The sequence below is a fragment of the Lynx canadensis genome, chromosome E2 (assembly GCF_007474595.2).
Source record: "Lynx canadensis isolate LIC74 chromosome E2, mLynCan4.pri.v2, whole genome shotgun sequence".
Taxonomy (NCBI): domain Eukaryota; kingdom Metazoa; phylum Chordata; class Mammalia; order Carnivora; family Felidae; genus Lynx; species Lynx canadensis.
In genome coordinates, this window is record NC_044317.1 from 36,844,156 (window position 1) to 36,859,832 (window position 15,677).

The 15,677-nt window shown below is 43.0% G+C and overlaps 1 protein-coding gene across 1 annotated transcript in view; it reads left to right on the forward strand.

Annotated features, from left to right (window-relative positions):
* Positions 1-12,451: 12,451 nt before the first annotated feature.
* Positions 12,452-15,677, forward strand: part of MYLK3 (myosin light chain kinase 3) — a 39,395-nt gene continuing 36,169 nt past the window's right edge. The window contains exon 1 of the mRNA XM_030299148.1: positions 12,452-12,562. The gene's annotated coding sequence lies outside the window, so the exon portion shown is untranslated. The remainder of the gene's footprint in view (positions 12,563-15,677) is intronic.

Below are 15,677 nucleotides of genomic sequence, written 5' to 3' on the forward strand. Positions count from 1 at the left end.
GTTGTTTCCACCTTTTGGCTATTATGAATATACTGCTATGAACATGGGTGTACGTATCTGTCTGAGTCCCTGCTTTCAATTCTTTTGCATACATACCTAGGAGTGGAATAGCTCGATTATATGGTAAGTTTATGTTTAACTTTTTGAGAAGTCACCAAACTATTTTACATGGTGGCTGCACCATTTTATATTCCCACCAGCAATGCACAGAAGTTTCAGTTTCTCCACAGTCTCACCAATATTTGTTATTTTCTGGTGTGTGTGTGTGTGTGTGTGTGTGTGTGTGCTTTACTCTTTTTTTTTTTCTTTTTTAATACCCATCCTAATGAGTATGAAATGGTATCCTATAGTTTTGATTTACATTTCCCTAATGACTAGTGTGATTTTGAGCATTTTTTCATGTGCTCACTGGCTGTTTATGTATCTTCTTTGAAGAAATGTCTATTCAAACACTTTGCCCATTTTTGAATTGGGTTGTTTGTTTTGGGGTCGAGTTATGTTTTAATGCCCAAATCTATCTGCTCTCCAAAAGATCTCCTGGATTTTTTTTTCCCTTCTAAATATCTGTGTCTTTGTAGTGAAGTTCTTTTTTTTTTCTATTTTATTTTTTATTTTTAAAAATTTACATCCAAATTAGTTAGCATATAGTGCAACAATGATTTCAGGAGTAGATTCCTTAATGCCCCTTACCCATTTAGCCCATCCCCCCTCCCACAACCCCTTCTCCTGGATTTTTAATATTTCTTTTGATATTTTACATCTGGCATTTCTAGGAAATATTCCACAGGAAAATGTTTTGTGTTTCTATGATAAATGTGTGACATAGGTGAAAGATGTTTCTTTGTAATAGATGAAACAGATAGTGATTCCAAGTTGCTTCCCATGTATGTGGGCTATTTTCAGAGAGTGCTCCTGCTATTTCTACATGGCAAACTTCCAGAAAAGGATGGTTGAATGGACTAATGGACATCATTTGGGGGTGAGTCTCTTCAACAGTGATAGACTGTTAACTTTCACTTTTCTTTGGTTTGGAAAATTTTCTCTCTCAATGAAATATAAAACATAAAACAAACAAAAACAACTTCACTCTCTGGTATATGGTTTCTTTTTTTTTTAAATTTTTTTTCAACGTTTTTTATTTATTTTTGGGACAGAGAGAGACAGAGCATGAACGGGGGAGGGGCAGAGAGAGAGGGAGACACAGAATCGGAAACAGGCTCCAGGCTCTGAGCCATCAGCCCAGAGCCAGACGCGGGGCTCGAACTCACGGACCGCGAGATCGTGACCTGGCTGAAGTCGGACGCGTAACCGACTGCGCCACCCAGGCGCCCCATCTGGTATATGGTTTCTAATTAGACCTGCAAATGAAAATTTCATTTTGTAAATTTCACATGTCATCATTAAGTGAATCTGCTTTAGCTCCACTGGCAGCAGCTTGGACACAAATTTTTTGTGTGTGCCTCTTCTGGGTTGAGAGATACATATATTTGGTGCTAGAGATAAAATGGATAACTGTAACTTCAGCCCTTCATCAAGTTCAGAGTTAAAAGTTTAAAGTGTGATTTTGAAGTTATAAAAATATAAAACACATAAAAATGTCACTCATGTTTGTAACAAAAGAATCAGTGGAACACATCTGAGAACAATTATTTGTTTTTATGGTAATGCCAACATGTGAATGTGATTAAAAAGAACAATAACAAAAACAACAGAAAAGAGCTACCATTTATGGAGTACTCACTATGTCCCAGGCACTATGGCACATACTTTTCCATGTATGCTTGTGTTTAATAATTATAAATCAGGAAAATGAAGCTCAAAGAGTTAGTTAAGAAAGTTGCTCAGGGTCATATGCGTGGTAAATGGCAGAGTCTGAACACAAAGCTAGGCTAGTATGACCCCAGTCCCATAACAGAAGTACCACAGCTTGTAGGGTGGAGGACAAACAAGGAAATGCATTTCAAATAATATTATTGCAACTGGCCAGGAAAGTGACATGGACATCATCTGGAAAATAAGGGATTTAAGTAGATAGAAAGAACTTTTTTAAAAAACTGTTTTGGGAATATTACATAAAAGTGCAGAAAGCCAAGTGCTCATTTAACCTTCCTGACTGACACAGGTGTCCTCTCCAAGTGTGTTGCAGGGTTTCTTTTCAGATGCAAATTTTGGATGAAAATATTTTGTTCATATTTTGACTGGCTTTCATCTTGATTACTATGGTCTACTCATTGGCCTTACCATCTTTTCCTGAAAAAATGCCTCCTCAAATTCTCCTTCCCTAAGAGTTCTTACCATGCCCTCATCTCTCAATTCTATGCCTTGATTGTTTCCTAAAACCTGTCTTTAATAAATGCTGCTTGTTCAGTTGAGGTCTGAAAGTCTCCAGTGAATCTACCTTTGCCTACATCATAGTTCTTGGTTCTTGACAAATATACTTTTGTGCCTTTTGTCTTATACTTCATTTGTATCTTTTTCAATTTATAGGATTTTATGGCCCTTTTCTGCAGGTTGAAGCCTAAAGATTGTCTCTAGAATCCCTCTCTTACCGGACCAATTTTCAACTTTCTAGGATGGAAAATCCAGTTATTTTGAACTGATCAGAAATCTACTCTTGGATTAGTCAGTCATGACTAGTGGGTGGTCACCAGAAACACATGGTACAGACATGACTCCTGGGAGTCTACTAATGTAGACTGTGTTAGGGGCATTCCTGGAAGAGGCAGAATGTTTACTAACCAGGCACTCACCTGAATGAGTGTAGCACCTGCTACACTCTGTAGACCAAGGCATTGGAGAAAATGATGACATCCTTGTAAACAAGATGGAGAAACATGAGCTGAATCTTGGGGAGTTGAGTGAAATTATAGGCAATTGAACAACCAGATCTAAAGAGGATGAAGTGGTATTTGCCTGGAGGAATGTCATTAATTATGATCTCAGGGCTCTGCTCAACCTGTCCTGATTTTAGCATTTCTCTCAATGAGTCAGATGAGCTATCCTTACAGTCCAAGTGCTTACATGAACAAAGGTCATGGTCCTGGCTTCCTTGGTGCTATTAGGCTGCATTAAGAAAGTTATAATCATATGTCATTTTTGGCCACACTCAACTCCTCTTCCTGAATATAGCATTCCCCAGTCTTGATGGGATGGCATTCCGGGGGGCCCCTGTCAGAGCTCCCTTGGAAACGAGTGATGCAAAGACGGGTAAATAGCTGGAGTTCAGTCAGCTTTTCTCCTCCCAGCCTTTTCTCTCTTCCCTTCTGGGATTCCATTTGGTGAACATTGGACTTCTGGATTTTATCTGTTCTTTCACACTTTCTCTCTTTTTTATCTTATGCTCTGGAAGATCTCCTTTATTTTATCTTGTTTCTAATTTGGAACATTTTATTTTAGCTATTGTATTTTAAATCTCTAATCGCTTTTCTGATTTTTTCCCCCAAATCAGCCTCTTCTGGCTTTATAAAATCTTTCTCAAATCTCTTTGAGTTGTTTTTTTCTATTCCCTGATTATGCTTCTTTCCACCAGAATTTGTTTTTCACATTTAAATATCTTGGTCTTTCACTCTCAAGCTGCTAGATCTGCTAATATCTCAGTGATCTTTGCATGTCTTGTCATATTTGAGAACGAAGGTCCACACACCTGGGCTGCATCTTCCCAATGAGAAATCTGACTGGGTGCTCTGGGTGTGAGGTGGGGAAGGTGAGTGGGAACTCATTTTGAGACTGAAGGCACCCAACTGCCAGAATGAGGGCTTTAATGTTGAATGCTAAAAACCTTAGATTCTCTGATATGGATTGTTTAATTTCTTTTTTTTAATGTTTATTTATTTTTGAGAGAGAGAGAGACAGACTGAGTATGAGCTGGGGAGGGGCAGAGAGAGAGGGGACACAGAATCTGAAACAGTCTCCAGGCTGTGAGCTGTCAGCACAGAGCTGGTTGCAGGGCTTGAACTCATGAACTGTGAGATCATGCCCTGAGCCAAAGTCAGATGCTTAACTGATTGAGCCACCCAGGTGCCTCTGATTATTTAATTTCTTTGAAGAAGAGCTGTCAGGGACTTGTTTGTTTTTGCCTGAGGGTAAATGCCAGCTGCCTGCACTTGCTGGGTATGTGTGCAAGGGACTGGGTTACGGTGGGGTTGGGAGGTGGTGGAAGCAGGTGGGTACAGTTGATCCACCGTCAGAGCTTGCCCAGGTCCCCTCAGGCTGACTGGCTGCCCTCCTTTGCAGCCCTCACAGCGCCACTCTCTACTATGTTCCTTACCTATGAACCCTCTCCCATCAACTTCCTGGCCTCCAGATGTGTGTCCACTCTCTCATCCTAACGTGACACTCCCTTACCCTATTCTCCCTCAGATATGGGTTTATTCCTTTGTGTACTTCTGTTCCTTTAATACTGAGTCAAGGCAGAGAGAGCATGTCTGATTTATTAATAAAGGTTAAAAAAAAACCCAAACATTTACTGTTTGTTATCTCACAAGTAATATTTCTAACAAAAACCGCTATAAATTACTGAGATATTTCCGTTAATATAAATAACTTATCTTTTATTGCTTAAAAAAGTAAACAAGTAATATACAAAAACAGGTTCCTTATAAAAATGCAAATATCAAAGGATGTAGACTATACAGGGAAATTGGCTATTCCCTTCTTTATTTCCCTAACCCAATTCTGCTCTCTTCCCAGGAATTAATTGTTATTAATAATTGGGTGTATATCCTCCACTATTGCTAATGGATTTACATATCTGTGTTCATCAGTATGGTTGTCAGGGTATTTATCTTTTTAATTTAGGTAGGATCCAGTTTTATGTGAATTTTAACTTGCCTATAGGTCTTTTCTGGCAATGGAAAAGTGGAGCTATAATTCTTTCCTCTACTGGTTGACATTTAAGTAGTTTAGTTTTTCTTTTTCTAAAAAGACAAAATCTATTACTTTCCTGTTTCAACTTTCTACCCAAATTGAGAAACCCTTGTGATATCTGTAAAGAATCCCAGTCGATTAAACTAAAAAACCTAACTGAATGAAATATAGCAAGTTGAACAGATCATACTATATGACAATATTTAGAAGTACAGCACTAAAACTTCTTTGTTAAAATTCATGTTATCCTATCCCAGCTAATAAATGGATCAGAATCAAATCACATTTATTTTGCTCAGCATTGAGGCAAGCCAGCTTGCATTATCTTTCAAACATACTAATAACAAACACCCAGATTCTAAATGTTCTTGTTCCCCCTCTACTGTTCTTTTCCTACTATTTGCTGCCTATTTTTCTTAGTTTATTCTCCATGCTCTAAACTCTTGATTTTACTGGTCATGTTTTTGTTATAGGTCTTGAAACTGGAATCAATTTAACATCAAGAGGACCACCAGATTGTTAATTTCCAGATGAATCCCATTTATAACAATGTATAAGAATATCTATTGACAAAAATACACATTTTGGGGACCCTGATCCCTACTCGCTCTGGAGAAAGGTCACATTCTCCACTTTTGAAGAGCAGAAATCCTTTGCATGGCTAGTTCTGGCAGGTCTTTATATTGTTCCATGACAAATATTTTGAAAGTTCGACTGTGTTTGGTTAGCATTGACTTTCTTGGGCTCTCTGGCAGAATTTTCTTTTTTCTTCATTTTCATATTTCTTTATCTGTAGAAGCCTGGTGTTCACTGGTGTCCATCTGCAAGGTTGGGTCAGAACTCCAGCTTACACTCTGCTTTTAACAAAAAGGACAAGAGTTACAATTGCTTACGCTTGAAACTACAGGCAGGCATTTGTATGTATGTACCTGAGCTCTTGGTCTCTAGGCTCCAACCCCCACTTCACAGATGAATCCTCATGAGCCTATGGGAAGGGACACCTGAAGGCACTAGCTACTAGATGAGTGACTTGTAGGCTGGCTAATGGCCCCCCAAAGTTATTCACACTCTAATTCCTGTAACCTATGAATGTTATGTTAGATGGCAAAAAAAGAAGAAGAAGAAGAAGAAGAAGAAGAAGAAGAAGAAGAAGAAGAAGAAGAAGAAAAGGACTTCACAGATATGATTAAGTGAAGGACCTTGAGATGCAAAGATTATCCTGAATTATCCAGGTGGGCCCTAACTGTAATCACATATATCATCATAAAAGGGAGGCAGAAGGAGATCTGACTCACACAGGGAGGAGCAGATAAGGCAGTGAGATCATGGAGGCAGAGAATAAGTATTGTGGCCATAAATCAAGAAGTGCCAGCAGCTACTAGAAACTGGATGAGGCAAAGGACAGATTTTCCCCTGGACCCTCCAGAGGAATCACAGCCCTGCTGACACCTTGGTTTGGTCCACTGATACTGGTTTTGGACTTTTGACCTCCAGACCTGTGAGAGAATAAATTTCTATTGGTTGAAGTCACTAAATTTGTGGTAATTTGTTATGGCCATAAGAAACTAACATAGTGATTTTGTGACCTTTCTAGGCCAGTTTCCTGATCTGCAAAATAAGGACATTAATGGCAATACCTAGAACTTGAAAAAACTAATGAATGCAAAATGTCTGACAAGGTGCCTGGTACAAGGTAAACACTCAACAGAGATTAAGTGTTATTATTACCAATTGGCTCTGATAGGAACAAGTATGGGGTGCTTTGGAAACATGGGAAGGAAGGGCAACTAACCCAGGCTCTAGTTCGTATGGTGCACATGACCATCCAGTAAGATTAACAAGACATTTAAAAAAATTTTTTTTTTCAATGTTTATTTATTTTTGGGACAGAGAGAGACAGAGCACGAACGGGGGAGGGGCAGAGAGAGGGAGACACAGAATCGGAAACAGGCTCCAGGCTCTGAGCTATCAGCCCAGAGCCTGACGCGGGGCTCGAACTCACGGACCGCGAGATCGTGACCTGGCTGAAGTCGGACGCTTCACCGACTGCGCCACCCAGGCGCCCCTAACAAGACATTTTAGATGCAAAGAAGTTGAAATTATTTAAAAGTTATATGACATTTATTGACCATAAAAAATCCTCCATCCCCAATTTTTAAGAGTGACTGCAACCATCAGGGAAACACTTTTTAGGTGGTCACTTGTCCCCTGGTGGATTCCCCAGCAACTTTCCTATTTGTCTGGCTTGGATTCTGAATGGTCATTCAAGGACACATTAATTAATTAATGAAACATAAGAATAAAGACTGCAAACTGGGACTTGGAAATGTAAACTCAGTTGCCTATTAGGAATGTAATCAACAACCATCACACTTTGCTGTGCTTTCTGTGGAAATGAGCAGAGGGCAGGCCGAACCAGTCTTAAGTGCCTGGGGTCCCCAACAATGATGGATTATTTCTCCCTAAGGGCTGCCCTGGAGCGGGGCCAGAACATTTGCCTTTGAGCTGTTTCCATTTGTTCACCCAGCTCCCAGAGACGTCATCACCTGCACTGTGGGTTGTTCTGGGCTAGTGATGGAGGAGTTAGCAGCATGGCCTGGAGTGGCTCTCAGTGGGCTGCAGCCAGCTGACACACGCCACTTAGGTTTCCAAGGAGCCAAGCTGTCTCCAATCACGCACGGCTGATGCACTTGTGGCTAAATGCGTTGAAGCCGGGGCCCTGTGCCAGATTCAGGGCATGAAATAGAATGCCACCTCCATCACCAGGGAAACAATGGTCTGCATGCATGATTTAAGCCAGGGCCAACGAGAAAGCTCAAAGGGACGGTCAGCAGAGGAAGGGAGGAAGGGAGACCAGAGGGCGGCTTGCAAGGATTTTGTCTTGGGTTATAACCGTTGACAAGCCACTTAACTGCCCACATATTTAAGTTTATCTGGGTATAAGATGGAGGCAACAATATTTACACATCTCACTGGGGACTCACGAAAACAATATTTCTGACAGACCACTGGGGCTCCATGGATGGAAGGTGGTATGTAAGTGCAGATGATAAACTTACTGTGTGTTTGTGCTTTTAGCAGGTGCATTAGGGGGATGTAGACCCTCCAGAAAACACTTGTAGAATCTGATCAAAAACAAACAAGCAACAATAAAAGCTAACAGTTTTAGGTGCATGGATTTGTCTTTGGCTTTGTGCATATTTGGGGGAACTGCATGTATAATTCAGACTTCAGAACCTTTTTCAAACTTACTGCTGTGATTAGTGCTGATAGGTCCTTCTATCATCTGAGAATGCTGTAGTTGGGGATTGTTCCCAAACATTTGCCAACTTCTCTCTAAAAAAATTTCAAGTTAATTTTACTGTATAGTTTGAGTTGCACGTGGTGTCTGGGACATTTGGTTCCAAGTTGGAAGGGTCCAAAAATCTGTATAAAAAACAAAGCGCAAAGAGGATTTGTTGATCTTCCCCCCTAGGGTTTGCTACATCTGAGGAGTCCTTCTGAGTCTGTTTTACCTCCCTACGTTCTGTTCATTTAAGGCCAAGCAATTGATCTCAGACCTCCCCATAAGGTTATTAAATGTTGTTTTCTGTCAGCTAGGGACTCAAGGGAGTCTATTACTCTGTTCTTGGTTAATTAAACCTCTCTCTGCTGCATATTGTCTCTCTAGTAATTCCTGTGGGTCCAGGTAAATGTTGATTATTATAGAAAAACAAACTTGTTTAATAACACAAATAATACACATTAAAAGATTTAGAATAATTATATCAAAGCAATATGGAAAATAAAGATCATCTACAATTAACCATATTGGTATATATGCATATTTCAGACAAACATGTGACCTAATATATGACCTGCTGTTGTCCAACCTGCTTTTGGGGTGAGGTTTTCACCTATTGAGTCTGAGGAGAACATCATAGATCCTCAGAGTCTCCGCCAAGGGAAGGGGTCCTGCTTCTATTGTATGCTGGAGGCTGGGGGGGGATGTGTGGTGGTGCTGGGGTTTGGGGGGGTGGATGGGGACCTTAGAACTTCAGTCAGCACTGGTTTTCAAAGACTTGTTCTCTCAGATGTCACTCCACTTCCTTAGCACTCCTGTGTTTTGGCAACAGCTACACCCCAGAACTGGTAAACACTTGCTGATTTTAGCTTCTGTGTAGATGATGATCCTGCCTCCTGATCCATTTGCACCCTGTTATCAGGTGCTTTAGTCCCCTCCACCCCTCCTTCGTGCTAGTGGTACTTGATTAAGGCATACCTTACCTGCAGTACAATGTACAAATCTTAGAGCCTATTGAACACAGCAGACCTGTATGCACACATGCGTACACCGATGTGACCACCACTTAGGATATAAAACATCTCCAGCATCTCCGAAGTGGCTCTGTGTCTCCTCTGAGTCAGTGCCCCCCACCCCTAGGTAATTATTCCATACATTCTTAAACACTAATTTTATCATGTTATTTCCTACCTAGAAACATTCCATAGGATTGTTGTCCCTATATCTTGCTGCTTTGGGTCTAAATGTTGCTGCCCGATTTTCTGGGTCCACTCTCTTTCAGATCCTGCCTGCTGAATCATCTGACTTTCCATCCACACCTCTTGGCCTGAGACCAGCCTGTGCACTGTCTCTCCCACCTGCCAGGCTCCAGCTGGAGATCTGTTCACACTGTGTCCTTACAAAAACTGCCCTTTCTTTGGCCTCCCCAGATCTCACCCATCTTCCAAGGCTCAATTCAAGTCCCATTTCCTCCAAGAAATCTTCCCTCTTTGCCAATTTTTTTTCTAAGTTCTTTGCATCCCTCTTACACCTGATTTAGTTAACACCATATGACTGAGTTTCTGCAGAGACTTGGGCCATGGGAGCCCAGCTAATATGCCGTTCCTACTTGTGATCCCTGCTGAGCATTTCTGTCCTGCAGCACAAGATTCCCCAAATGCTCCTTTCTTTTCTCTCCCATTCTCTCACATTGTGGGACTGCCCCAGGTCTGCTGCTCTGCAACTCCAGTCCCTACTCACTATCTGTCTCTCCTCTTCTTTCCTTCCGTACTCTTGGCACTTTGCTCCCTAGCTCAGCCAAATCCTCTCTTCCAGTCCTCAGGCCCCATCTTACCATCCTTTCTTTGGATTTGACACAAAAAATCCTGAAACCAGGCTCTCTTCAGAGGGTAGGGATAGACTGAGAAGACAGAATCTAAGCAGATGAAGAAGGAATTCTTTTTATCAGATATGGTAGGGCTGGAAACTCTGATATATCTTACAATTTTGCTCCCTTGCACCCACAGCCTTTGAGTCTAGGAGTTAGTGACTACCTCATTTTCTCTGTTGTTCCAAGGAGTTAACTTTGCTCCTGCCCAGACTTTCTGAGTTTCCCACGGCACATAGAGAGTTCTGAGCTCACAAGGGTTAGCACAATCAAGGGGTTTAAATAAGATATTGCCACTGATTGCTTACCACAGGTCTACCTTTGATAAGGCTCAGAAAAGTGAGCTCATATCAAAAGCCTACACCCCCTTCTCTGACTCTTTTCAGTCAGGCCAGTTGAGTCAGGGTCCCAAAGTGATGAGGTGGGAGAGGGAGAGAGGTTTAGAAACTCTGCCCCCTGCTGCAAACCCAGGCCCTAGAGCTATAGAGCCAGGTCCAAGTCCCAGCATTGCATAAACTCTCACTGTGAGCCCCAGTCTCTGACTGGGGAAAATGGGGAACGTAATCCATCCACCTCAAAAAAATGTAAATGTGAGCACATGTCAAAGTATTTTGCAAGGGGAGATATCTTCCCTGTGTGAGCTGGTGGAAGGGCCAGCAATGCAATGTGTTGGTATGAAACGGGTTGGCCTGATTCTAACTTGCACATATAATTGTGTTTTTGAACTGGCAGTTGGCAAATGCAGCTCCCCAGAGACAAAGTCGGGTTCTAGATAGAAGATGTTTTAGTTAGATTCCTTTCAGTTGTAAGCTGACTCGGAGTCTGGCTGCCAGCATTTATATTATAGGGTCTTACTCTGACTTTGGTAAGTGGCTTTATTACTCCAAGCCTCAGTTTACTTGTCTGTGAAGTGGGGATAATAGTCCCTTCCTTTTATAATTATTGAGGTGCAAAAGGTAATTTATGCAAAGTTGTAGCACAGTGCTGGACACATAGATGTGCTCAGAAAATATTAGTGCTTTCATTACTCCCTAACAGGTGTTGCTTGGTAAGTGTTGAATGAATGAAGGAATGAAGGAATGAATGGCTGTTGGTCTGGATTTGGCTTCTGTGAGTGCTTTTTTGTTCTTCTCTAGTATTTTCAGACTGGTTCCATCTGATTAGTCCGGGAACAATTTTCACTAGGCATGGGGGAAAGGAATTGACTAAATACAAAAGCTTCCTGCAGGGGTTGGAATGCTGACCATGGAAGAGAGTGACATCCTGGGGGCAAATCCACTAGCCACCTGAGAGCTGGCAGGGGACTTCCCAAGCTCAGTCCAGGTTTCCATGTAGCTGTCATTTCCCTCTCTGCTTCTTCAGAGAGTCCAGCTTGACTTTGGTTTTATTCCCAAGCCTAGTTCCTAGATTCATCTTGGCAGGACTGTGGCTGTTGTTTTACTATCTTTCTGGGTAGCTTTACTATCTTTCTGAGACCATTGTAGACATTTTTCTATGAAAAAATAAGCAACCAATATTGTATCTGGGGGTCCCAGACCCTTTGCTCCCCCCTTATCTACCCAGACAACTGTCAGAGCCAAGCCTGTGGGGCAGAGCCTAATCTTGTCTACACACACACACACACACACACACACACACACACATGAACATATATATCCCTCTTACACCCACATCGTGGGGCCAGAGTTCCATGGCTACTCTGAGGGCAACAGTTTTGCTATTTGGTCCTGTTTTTGCCATTAACTTACTATATGACCTTCAGAAAGTCCCTTCCCCTCTCATGGCTTCAGATTCTCCATCTACAAAATGAGAACACTGACCTCATGCAGCAGGAGTAGGTCATGCCTTCTCTCTCACTGCAGCTCCAGTCTCTGGGGCTCTGTATGTCTTTGTTGCTTCCTGAATAGTTTTACTCAAAGAGGGAACAGCTAGACCCTCTCAGCCTGGAGATAAGTAACCAGACTCCCAGCCAGGGTGTAAGCAGCCCCTGCGAAGAAAAGAAGGGTCCCCTACTCTGGCTAATTGGACCTTTCTTCTGTCCTGGAGAGCTGCCTGAATCAGGGAGTGATTCCCAGCTCCTCTCCTGGGCCCCTTGCACCAGGATCCTGGGTTTTGAAATCAGGTCAGTTCTGCCCTAGGCTCCCTCCCTTCTTTCCTCCCTCCTCAGACCACACGGTGTTTGTTTCACAGCTGGACACTTCATTAAGTGATGCAGGAAGTAGGCCCCCCAGGAAGCAGATACCACCCAGCAAACCAGATAACAGAGCGAAGCCTCTGGATGCCTCTGGGGCCTGGGGCAGGGTCAGAGATAAGCGGAAATGCCAGGCTTATCACTGCTGCCTGAGTTCTAGAGAAATCATCCTGGCTGGCCAGCCCACCTCATTCCCAGCACTCCCGGGGCGGTTGGGCATCTCCAGGCAGAGTAAACACTGAGTTGGCACAACGGGTGCAGCCGCAGGAAGGGGACTCTGTGCCCCACTCAGGCACTTCACGGCTCCAGCGCCAGAGGCCAGCAGCGGGCGTCAGATTACATCCAGATATTTGCGGTAAGGGCGCTCCAGGCCGGTCTGCTTTGAAGTAGGAGTCTGAGGGACAATTGTTAGGGTCATGCGACTAAGGAAGCCTTGGTGACAATTATCCCCCAGACGTAGGTCCTCTTGGACCAAGAAGCACGGTCAGCAGGAAGCTCTGGTTGATGGATATGGCCCAGGGATGGTCAGCTTGGGCCTCCTCAACTAAGGGTGTAGCGGGCAGACAAGGCCTGGTGGCTGCTAACCCCTAAATTGTCCGAGTTGAACCTGTGAGACTTTCTGGGGTTCTGTTTCATATCTGATTTCCTTTCCTGAATAAGCTCTGCTTAATGGAGGACAGGTTTGCACTTTTTGAGTGCACATCAGCTAATTGTGCATACAAAGGAGATGGTCTGGGTGGGCTGGTACCTGTGGGAGCTGATTTAGGACTGGGGAGATAACTCCTTTCCCTCCTACCACCCCACAATGAGGTGGCTAGACACACTGCTGTCCTGTTGGCTGACCATCTGGAGCAGGGATGGGTGGGGGGTGTGAGTTGTAATCTCCAAAGTTTTCATGGATTTACCACGTGCCAGGTATGGTGCAAAATGTTTCACTTACATGAATACTCAAACAGCCCTGTGCTTACTGCACTGTCCTGCACCCCTTTACAGGTGAGGAAAGCTGCATTCAGAGAGGTTAAGTTTCAGCTATGCAGCTGGCCAGGGGGCACTTTTCTGTGAAGTAGAAAAGCATACCTTTTCTCAAGCTACGTGGCCCCCATCTCTGAGAAAGCTGTCATATTTGATTTCGTTACAAGACCCTCGCTAGAGCCCTCACTGCGGTGTGCTGCAACGCTTGTTATGACCACACACATCTGCAAAGTATAGGACACGTTGTACATGTTGTACCCTGAGCTCTGCAAAACCTACTTCCCTTCCTGCTTCCCAGCAGCAAACACAGGGGAGTCTTTCAGTGGTTTCTCCTGGTATTTGCCTCCACTTTCCTCCTTGTCAATTTTGTGCATTGTCTGTGCGTTTCCTATTAAGAGAAATGATTCAGCTTTGTCACTTTCCCACTTCCCCTCCCCCATCCTTACAACATCACTGTTTTAACTTTGCAAAGTGTTGACCTCATTACAGCATAATAGTGTGAACAATATTATGCGAGTAGTATTCACTAAAAAAATCAATCATGTACTTTAATGTCCTTCTTTCAAAAGGTGCTTAAATTGTTTACATCTCTGAAAGTCTTTTTTTTTCCTTTTAATGTTTATTTATTTATCTTGAGAGAGAGAGAGAGAGAGAGAGAGAGCGCGTGCGTGCATGGGAAGGGGAGGGGCAGAGGGAGAGAGAATGAATCCCAAGCAGGCTCTGCACTCAGTGAGGAGCCAAAGAGGAGGCTCAGTCTCACAAAGGTGAGATCATGACTGAAATCAACAGTCAAAGGCTTAACTGACTGAGCCACCTAGGTGCCCCACATCTCTGCAAGTCTTAAAAATGCTTCCTTCTGTCCTTTGACAATGTGCAGTGTCTTCAAATTTCTAATCTAGAATATACTACATTCAGTCTGTTCCAGTGTCCAGTTGTTTTAGAACGAGAAGTCTGATGTCATCCTGATTCTGGTTCTTTGGCACATGATTTTTTTCTTTCACATTTTGGGGAGCTTTTATAATCTCTTTATCTCTGTGTTCAAAAATTGCATGATGACTGTAGTATTTCTTTGATAAATTCCTACCCTCTTTCATTTCTCCTGAAATTCCAGTTAACTAGATATGGGGCTGGATCCATTATCTACTCTTATCTTTTCTCTCTCTACATAGGGCTCTTCATCTTTTAATTCTCCTTTCTGGGATATTATCTTAACTTCATTTTTTTCATCTCCATACTGGATTTTAAAATGCTAACATTCATGGGGTGCCTGAATGGCTCATTTAGTTAACCATCTGACTCTTGATTTTGGCTCAGGTCATGATCTGATGATTCGTGGGTTCGAGCCCCCAGTTGGGCTCCACCCTGACAGTGTGGAGCCTCCTTGGAATTCTCTGTCTCTTTCTATCCCTCCCCAGCCTCTCAAAATAAATAAATCAACTTAAAAAAAAATAAAATTTTAACATTTGTATTTTTAATTTCCAAGACTGCTCTTCTATTCTATCCCTGTTCTTTCCCCATAACACCGTCTTCTTTTTTAATGGATGGAATTGCGTTTCATACTTTTCTGTGGCAACTAATGAGAGCCTTTTTGAAACTTTCTTCTGTTTCTTGTTTTCTCTGTTTCCTCCATGATTACATTTCTGTTTTGGGGTGCTCCCCTTTTCACCTTGGGGCTTTCTTTGAATACCTGGTGATATTTTTTTTTATCTGTGCATATTTCAGAGTAAGGCACAAAAAACTGGCTGAGTGGTTGAGGCTTGTGGACTGGCTGGCTTTGTTGAGGATGACCAGATGAGAAGCTCCCAGGAACCTCCAGTGCCAGTACATAGAGCTATTGTATTATGGACTATTGGGTTTCTCCAGAAACAGACCTCTGATCTCCATGGAGGGTGGGGGCTCTCCTGGCCATGCCTGTTCTATGCAGAAGGGGGGAAGGAGGAGAGCCACTACTTTGGAATGGACTCCTTAGCCTTGCATTTCTCCTCCCTTCTTATTCTACTTGGGGTCTCAGGGTCCACAGGGGTTGTACAGGAAAAGCTGGCTGTCACCAGAAAGGCCAGGGAAGAGTCTTGGGTTCAGTGCACGTTGACCCCAGCCTATGACAAACAGAGGTCAGTCTATGTTTTTCTGGGAGTGGATCAGCTGTCCTGTCCTTACCCAGGAAAGATGAAGTGTCACTGGATTTACTACTCTGTACCCAATCAGCATGGCTGTCTCTTCTCTGGTCTGTGTTGGTTTGACTTGAGGGATGGAATGGCCCCCTTCTCCTCTGGGCGGGTGCCATTACCCATAAAGAATTGCCCATGGCTCTTGCTGTGCCCTGTACATCAGGGAGAGTTGGAGAGAAGCTGTGCGTCAGCCCTCACAGATCTCATTTCTCCTCAAGGCAGAGAAATGACAGGTATTCAAACTAGTCCTCCTGGCTGCTCTTTTTCATCAAAGAACCCTCAAGGAATTCACCTGTCGGCATATTCCAAGTTTTTCCCATGAGGCCCCAG